This window comes from Heterocephalus glaber, unplaced genomic scaffold, assembly GCF_053883595.1.
Source record: "Heterocephalus glaber isolate CG9 unplaced genomic scaffold, H.glaber_assembly_v1.0 deba00001608, whole genome shotgun sequence".
Taxonomy (NCBI): Eukaryota; Metazoa; Chordata; class Mammalia; order Rodentia; family Bathyergidae; genus Heterocephalus; species Heterocephalus glaber.
Window position 1 is genome coordinate 38,791,615 of NW_028258379.1, and position 9,564 is coordinate 38,801,178.

Sequence of the window (9,564 nt, forward strand, 5' to 3'; positions counted from 1 at the left end):
TTACCAACTAAGAAAAGCCCAGGTCCTGATGGCTTCACTGCTGAATTCTACAAGACATTTAGAGAGGAACTACTGCCACTACTGTTTAAAATCTTCAATGAAATTGAAAAGGAAGCAATACTCCTGAATTCATTCCTGGAAGCAAGCATCACCTTGATCCCCAAAGCAGAGAAAGACCCAAGTGAAAAAGAGAACTGTAGGCCAAATTCCACTAATGAACATAGATGCAGAAATCCTGAATAAGATACTGGCAAATAGAATGCAGAAGATCATCAAAAAGATCATACACCCTGACCAAGTGGGATTCATCCCAGGGATGCAGGGATGGTTCAATGTATGCAAATCAATCAATGTAATACACTATATCAATAGAGCCAAGGACAAAAACCATATGATTATCTCAATAGATGCAGAAAAAGAATTTGACAAAATCCAACATGCATTTATGATTAAAAAAAAAACCATACAAAAAATTGGAATAGATGGTCTCTGCCTCAATCTGATAAAAGCCATCTATGAAAGCCAACAGCCAATATCATATTAAATGCTCAAACACTGAAATCCTTTACACTAAAATCAGGAACAAGACAAGGATGTCCACTATCACCACTCTTATTCAATATAGTTTTGGAAACCTCCGTGGCAATTAGACAAGAGAAAGAAATAAAAGGAATAAAGATAGGAAATGAAGAAGTCAAATTGTCATTATTTGCAGATGATATGATACTCTATCTAGAAGACCCCAAGAACTCCACCAAAAGTCTTCTAGAATCAATAATGAAATTCAGTAGAGTAGCTGGATACAAGGTCAACACACAAAAATCAATAGCTTTTCTGTACATGAAAAAACAGACACACTGAGAGAGAAATAGAGCAAACAATTCCTTTCACAGTAGCATCCAAAAATTGAAATACCTAGGAATCAACCTAACAAAAGAAATCAAAGACCTCTTCTCTGAAAACTGTAGCACTCTGAAAAGAGAGACTGAAGATGATATCAGAAAATGGAAAGACATCCCCTACTCCTGGGTAGGAAGGATCAATATAGTGAAAATGGGCATACTTCCAAAACCACCAGCATACTTCACAGACCTTGAGAAAACAATCCAAAAATTCATTTGGAACAAGAAAAGACCCAGAATAGCAAAAGCAATTCTAGATAACAGAGACATGGCAGGGGGTATCACAATCCCCAACTTGAAACTATACTACAAAGCTACTGTGATAAAAACAGCATGGTACTGGCAAAGAAACAGATCTGAGGACCAGTGGAACAGATTACAAGATGCAGAAACAACTCCAGACACACTCAGCCACCTCATCTTTGACAAAGGAGTCAAACACCCTCACTGGAGGAAAGATAGCCTCTTTAACAAATGGTGCTGGAAAAACTGGGCTTCATCTAAAAACTAAAAACTCTAGATTAAAACTAGACCTATATCTCTCACCATGCACTAAACTAAAATTGAAATGGATTAAAGATCTAAATATTAAAACAAAAACATTAAACCGGCTGGAAGATAGGTTAGGTAGAGCTCTTGAAGACATTTGTGTAGGAAAAGATTTTATGAACAAAACCTCAGTTGCCCGTAAACTAGCACACACAATCAACAAGTGGGATCTCTTCTTATTAAAAAGCTTCTGGGCCGGGGATTTAGCTCAGTGGTTTCACTCCCTGATGTGCAGGTGCAAGGACCCGAGTTTGATACCCAGTACCAAAAAAAAAAAAGCTTCTGCACAGCAAGAGAAACCATCAACAGTGTGAAGCAATAAGCCACAATGTGGGAAAAAATCTTCACCTGCTGTTCCTCAGACAAAGGACTACTATCTCAAATCTATAAAGAACTTTAAAAAATCAGACCTCCCAAATTTGAAGACCCAATCTGAAAATGGGCATCTGAAATGAACAGACATTTCTCAGACAAACAAGTAGAAATAGCCAATATACATATGAAAAAGTGTTCAACATCACTGGTCATTTGAGAGATGCAAATGAAAACAACACTGAGATTCCACCTCACTCCAGAAGAATGGCTGCTACCATGAAATTAACCAATAACAAATGCTGGGGGGACTGTGGGAAAAGAGGAACCCTGCTCCACTGCTGGTGGGAGTGTAGACTGGTGCAACCACTGTGGAAATCAGTACACAGATACCTCAAGAACTAGGACTGGAAATCCCATTTGACCCAGCTATTCCCCGGCTGGGGATCTTCCCCAAAGAATTAAAAGAATCATATCGCAGTGATATATGTGCACCCATGTTCATAGCAGCACAGTTTGTAATAGCTAAAACTTAGAAGCAGCCCAAATGCCCATCAACTGGAGACTGGATAAAGAAAATGTGGTTTTTTTATAAAATGGAGTACTACTCAGCAATAAAAAATGAGAAATTAGAGACATTTAGAGCTAAATGGATGCACGTTGAGGTGATACTCTTAGGTGAAATAAACAGGACACATGTGTAAATACCAAATAGTTTCTCTAGTTTGAGAAACTGAAAGTGTAAATAACGACTAAATGGTATAATAGGTAATGTGAAATAGGAAGAAAAGGGGCAAAGGGGAAGGGGAAGTGGGAGGGGTAGAGGAAAGGAAAGAAGGGAATGGAACTAATATGAGATAATGAAAAAATGGAAACAAAGTCTTTGTAAATAGGGAGGGATGGAGGGGAAGGGGGAAAAAATAAGAAACAAGAGAGACTATGTAAAGATGCAAATTTCCAATGATGAATGTCATTATATTGTATACCTAAATTGTACTAATAAAATAAAATTTTTTAAAAAGATAACAATTAATTATTTTCAATTAATTAAGATAAACTAGTAGAAACCAAATAGCATATATATTGAAATATATTTGAAACAATGGAATTTGTACTTTGGGAAAGTATTTGAGTTTCTCCCTATTTCCTATTTCTCTTTCTTCTATTTTTTTCTTTATTTCTGTTTCTCATATAAGAGAAACCATAGGATATTTGAGATTGTGTGTCTGACTTATTTCACTTAACATTACTAAACTATTCATTAAAATAACATTATTCTGAGAATGGGATCAGACCATCAAACAGGTCCACCAAAGAAATCCACTTCCCAGGGGCCATCAAATGAGTCCACTACCCAGGGATCACCAAAGAAATCCACTATCCAGAGGCCACCCAATGAGTTCACTACCCAGGGACCACCAAAGAAATCCACTATCCAGAGACTACCAAATGAGTCCATGATACCAAAATAATAACAACAACAACAACAAAAATATGATGAGTGCCTACACATGCAAGCAGTTTGCCAAAGTTATTTCTTCACATTTCTACCACTTAATTTTTTAATTTTTTAAGTAAGTTTATTTACTTGTCTCAAATTACGAAAATAACTTAAGCTTATTATAACAAATGAAACAATGCAAGGAAAGATGCACAAAGGTGGATAGAATCTCCTCCTGCTGCTCCAAACCCCACCACAGATTAGCAGATTCGCACAGGGTTCATTTGTTGCTTGCTGGTATAAAAATAGTATCCTTTTACACACAGAATTCCATAATTGGTGTTTGTCACTTAATAACTGACACTGTAACATAGATGTTCTTACAAGTCAGCAGGTACAGATCTAACTAAGCATTTTTCTGGTTTCTTTATATAAAATTTTATGAATGAAATCATACCATGCACGTCATATTTTTAGTACAGTTTTTTCTTTTTGTCTGCTTTTTCTCCTTCCTAACTTGATTATTCATCCCCAGATAACAAAGTCACTCAAAGCTTTGCAGCTTGAAACAATAAGCATTTGTTATTTCAGGGCTCCTGGAGATAGGAGAATGAGGGAGCACCTCACTGGGGTTTCACCTGAAGTGGCCGTGGGGACATTAGCGAACTTCTGGGATGGGAATTATTAAAATTAAACTGTTGGGCCGGGGATTTAGCTCAGTGGTGCCACCGCCTGCCTCGCAAGCGCAAGGTCCCAAATTCGATCTCTGGTACCAAAAAAAAATTTTAACTTTTAATAGTTTAAACTATCTAATATAAATCTTTAATTTATAAACATAATATTTTTTAAAAGAAAGAAACAAAGACTCTGGTCTAACATGGGAATAAAAAGTGGAGGTGCTAGTAGACCAGGTCAGGACGGTCCGACTCCAAAGCTACCCTCTTCCCAGAGGCTGAGTCAGGGCACTGCCCTGCCAGCCTCCCTCTTGGTGACAACCCTGGGCCTCCTCACAGAGCGAGAGACTCTGGTCACTCAGGAGGCTGAGCCTGCTCTTCCAAGCCCTGTGCTGGCCACTCCACACCCTATGCGAGAACTGGACACTACCGTTCCATCGACCAGTTAGCTTCCTTTGCATGTGTCCCAAGTCTTCATCCGTCCAGTGAGTTCTGTTTCTAATTTGAAAAACTTTTCCTCATGGTTTCATTCTTGCAAGTGCGGAGAGAGCTCAAGAGTACTGGAGCTGCACACTGAGGAAATGGAATCGGCCTGGCTCTGCGGCTGTTCATTTCCATCGTCCGCCCTGCTTCTCCAGCTGCTGTCCCTTACAGTCAGGAGTCACCGTCACCGATCCACAGTAAGACAAACTTCGGCAGCCACCTTGTAGTCCCACTGTCATACTAGAGCCACACAGAGATGAGGAGGGACAGCGTCTGTCCGGCAAGCGTGCACACATTGCGACTGCATGGGACACGGAAGAGAGCAAAGTGCCGCGACACAAACACAGAGGAGGACGGATTGGGGAGGGCCAGACAGGTGTGGAGGGTGGCGTTTCCACCGTGGTAAATTCCAGAAGATGCAAGCAAAAGTCCCGGGATGGAGGACCCTGTGGCCGAGGGTTCACATTGGAGGCAGGCAGCGCTCTGCCAGAGCATGCTGGGACTCTGCAAAGGAGGGGAACGATATGCAGGGGTGTGAAGTCGAGCTGGCCATGAAATCTCTCTCTCTCTCCCTGCCCCCAGTGAAATATCTTCTATTCCCCGGAACATGGTTTGGGAATTGCTGAAACAGGGTAATCTAAGTTTTGTCCTGACCTCAGCGATTTAAAACATGTGACAGACAATGGCTGCATCTCTCGATTTTTTTCTTTTCTCCTTAGGTTAGAAATGAGATACAAGATGTTTTCATCTTGCCAGAATTCTTTATTTACTTACATTAAAAAGACTCGAAAGAAAGTACAACCACCAAAGAGGGTTTCACTCTTTCTTGTCCTAGTGGGCCTCAGGCCCCCTTGTACCTTCCTGCAGGGAGGGCTTAATTACTTACAGGTTTCTCCAGAGTCCTCAGCTCAACCCTGCCACAGTTTACACTGCAGCCCACATGACAGAACGCCACTGGCATTTGGCTCCTCCGTGGTGATGCCGAGCTTCCAGCGCTGTCCACAGAAGACTCTCGGAAATGCCAGGCGGCTGAGCCTGAGCGGGTCAGGGCCTGGGCCCTGGGCACTGCAGCCACAGTGCATGCCCCTCGCTGCCACCCCGCAAAGACACAGGGGAAGGCCCTTGTCATCAGCCAGCCAGCAATGCGGGCCCGCAGGCTGACACAGGAAGGGACCAGAAGAGGCCGGGAATGCTATTTACAAGGGGAAAGACCACAGGCTCTCAGCCCAGTGAGGACAGCGCAGGAAACAGCACTTTTCTTTTCTAAATTGCCTTTGAGAGGTGAGCTGTCGATGCCAGTGTGACCCTGGGGATGGACAGGCTTCTCTCCTTAACCCTCCTGGGGGCACAGACGCTGGAAACCCAAAGCCCACTGCTGACTTCCGGGACGTGTCCTCTGAACGGCACCGCACTCCCAGCCCACTTCCTCCAGATGGCGTGTCAGGGGAGGAGTCCCTCTGGCTGGACTCCCCAGGCCCAGCCAGACCCCAAAAGGTGGCCATCGCCTCGCCGCGGATGGTGGCCCCACTGCCCTCTCCAGACAGGCTCCCAAATCAGCCCTTTCCTAGAATTCCAGCAATAGGGCCTCCCCTGTGGTTAAAAAACCCTTTTATCAATGACTAATCGGCAGTCACACTTCCAATGACCTATCTGCAAAACGTTCCATGTTTTGAGATCTAAATTACTGTAACTTTTCTCCCCCCACCACCAAATTAGGCATAATGTTATAATTTCAAGTAATGCAAGAGCGACTTCTCCCATCATTGAATACCAAGTTCAAGATGTTATAGGAAAAAGAACTCATGTTTACTGCTGATATGAGAATCTTTAAAGAGGGACAAGTGTGAGCAAACAACAGCTGTCACATCAAATACTGTGGCAAAAAAGAAAAAAAATGCCAGAAATGCTCAAGTCTAAATAAAGTCACTTAATTGTCATTTTAACCTCTCCGTTGCCACAGTCTCTGCAGCACAAGTTTCGTTCATTCCCCACAGGCGTGATTCACAGAGGACTGCATGCTCTTCTTGGGGGACCGACTGTCTGATTGTCCTGGCTCCCCCGCTTGCTGGTCCCCGCATACAAACCAGACGTGCAGGCTGCTCCTTGGGTCCATGCTCCTCCCAGCATCTCGGTCTCCAGGGCTCTTCCCGATTTCCCCCACATGGAGCAACTAGACTGCGAGCTGCAGTGAGCAGCCACTGCACATCACTCGGTGTCCCTGGTACATGGCAGGTGCTCAGTAAAATGCAGGAGAAATCCTTCCTTGAGCCACATCTCAGGCAGCTCTCTGCCTTCCGTAGGCCACGTGGTACAGCCAGTGGGGACACACAGCTGAACAGATCTGGGGTTGGCCCCTCGCTCTCCTGTGGTCAAGGTCATAATTGGTTAGTTCCTATTTCAAGGTTAAGTGCTTTTCTAAAAATGAAGTAAGATCACACTGGAGGAAGAGCAATGCTAAACAAGGTCTGTGGCAGAGTGGGGAGGAGTTCCAGCACAAACACAGCAGCGGGCGCTTGCTGTGGGCCTCCAGCCACTGCAGGCCTGCAATGGGCAAGCCTGGCCTCTGTCCTCTGTCCCTCTTCCACCCGCACCATGAGCCTTTGGGTCCAGTACCTGCTCTGACAGTGCCACCAGCTCCTCAGGACATGTCAGCCCCAAATACTTCGAGGTTGCTGCAGCGTTCCAGCTGCTGGCCACACCCTCCTCTCTGCCCCAGCCTTGCTGGGGTTACCTTGCTCACCAACAGCAGTCCCTTCCCCACTTCCTGGGCCTACCCTGGAACCGGTGGCCCAGGGCTCCTGCTCAACTGCCTTCACCCTACAACCACGAGCCCTGGATGGCCCTGGGTGGCCTTAGCTCCCACCCACATGACGTCCTCTCTCTCAAGTCACCCACTGGCTGAGCCTGGTCACTGTCACCCATCCCCTCAGCTTCACCTTGAGAGCTCACTGCCACCACCCAGGGCCCTGTGGGTGGCACCCAGGGCCCTGGTCCGTGCCAGGTTCCACTCCGGTCTTCTCAGCTCAGCTGGCTCCTCCCCACTCTGCAGAGCCCAGCCTGGGACTCACCGCACCCTCCCCTCCCTGCTCCCTGCATCGTTCACCCTGGTGACACTGCAGGAGAGACGCGCCCTGCAGGAAGGGACGCGATGTGCCCCCCAGAGGAACCCGGGGCCTCAGATGGGGCTGAGGCAGGAGAGATCCCTGACTCGGTGCCCGTGAGTGATGCGTAACCACTCAAGGCAGTGCCCAGACTGCTCACAGGCAGCACCTGCTTTGAAAACTGAACCCGCTCAGCGAAGTGCTGGGTTTTTCCAAGCTGCACCCCTTCGGGATGAAGAGGCAGGCAGGCTCCTCTCTAGAGCGGCAGACTCCTCCGGCCCATCTGACAGCGACTCCACTCCACCTGGCACACAGACGCCATGAGTGGGTGAGAAGAGACCTCATGGGCCCCGATGCCCTGGCCAGGCCACCTCTGGGGAGGCTGCCACCCACTTCTCCAACCTGCCCCATACTCGGACCCACCCCTCCCGAGCCCTTCCTGAGGCGCTGAGGAGGAAGAGCAGCTGCAGACCAGGCCTCCAGCCCAGCCAGGGGCACGGGTGTGGGATCAGCCGCAGCCTGCCTGGTGTGGGCTTCTGTGTGGCAAAGGAAAGCATGCACACCCCCCGCAAGTCCAGGATTTGTGCTTTGTTATCTGGCAGCTTCATATTTGGAAGAGCTTTATTTTTTTTTCATTTTATGAGTTGTGAATAATTATGTAATTCTGCCACCTTCTTAAAGCTAAAATTTTTCAAACTGCCTCCTGCAGTCTGGGGTCGACATCCTTCAGGGAACTGTTTTTATTTCCTGTGAGTTTGGAGCAGGTGTATGCCAAACAAATTCTTTTGTCCAATTAAAACAATTTATTATGTGGAACCATCCCAGAAATGAAGGAAGAAAGCTGGGCACAGGGGCCTCGTGCTTGTAATCCCAGCACTCTGGGAGGCTGAGGCAGGAATAGCCCAAGTTAAAGAACAACCCGAGCAACTTAGTGACTGAGCAAAACCCTGTCTCAAAATGAAAATACAAAACAGCAGAGGGTACAGCTCAGTTTGAAGGCCCTGGGTTCCATCCCAAGAAGGAGGGAGAGAGAGAGAGAGGAGAAAGAAGGGGAAAAGGAGGAAAATCCTCTCTTCTAATGAATTCCAAGATTACTTCAGAAAGACAAATGCCTCCTGAACTCACCAGTGAGTCCATTTTCTCATTTTTTTCAACCTACCAAAATCTTTGGTGCTACTAAATTTCTTCAACATCTTATTAAGCTTCAATCTGTGAATTGATCACATGTACTTTGAAATTCCTCCTTGGGTTGTCCTTTTGATTAAAATACATTATATACACTGAACCCCCCTCTTAAAAAAAACACATTTGAAACTAGGGAGGAAGAATGGGGGAGGGGAGGGCTGGAAAGGAATGATTAAAGTATATTATGTGCATGTAGGAATTTGCCAGATTGAAGCCAGTTCATCTGCATAGCCAACATCCATGCCTAAAAAGACGGGGGAAGAATCGACGGAAATACTCCAGACCGCATCATCAAACACCACCGCGGACTCGTCAGGGGCCCACCCATGGACTTGACATTATTTTCCCAAAGCTCTTCTCTCTATCAAGTGCCTCCTGCTCCTAGGCTCCTCTGGGTCAAGCGTTAAGTTGTCTGGTTATCGGACATTCTGAGCATCCACCATCCCAGACCTTCTTTGGAGCACAGGGAATAAAAACCAGGTGCCTGGGACAGGTGAGGTCACAGGGATCCGAACATGGGCTTGACGTCACCTCTACCTGACCTCATGTGTCGCAGCATTTGGACAAGAGGTTGAGAGCACTCAGGATGTGCTTATTTTTTTTTCCAGGGCATAAGATATTTTTTCTCATATGTATTTCATATCCCTAGCTGGAGAAATATCAAAAGAAGCTGAATATCACCATCTGGAAGTTGTGCCATGGACTCTGGTGGGCAGAATTAGAGCCGAGTTTCTTGTCTTCCTCCAGAAGTGTATTTCTTCTGCTTTGAAATGTGCACAGATACCTCTGGCTCCCTACGGAGCCTGATGCAGTCTGAAAATCTCTGTTCTTCGCTCTCCCTCCCAGCCCTCAAGGGCTCTTGGGATTGTCTCCGTGCAGGGGGATGAGCACATTCCCATCGAGCATCTGTGGCGTCG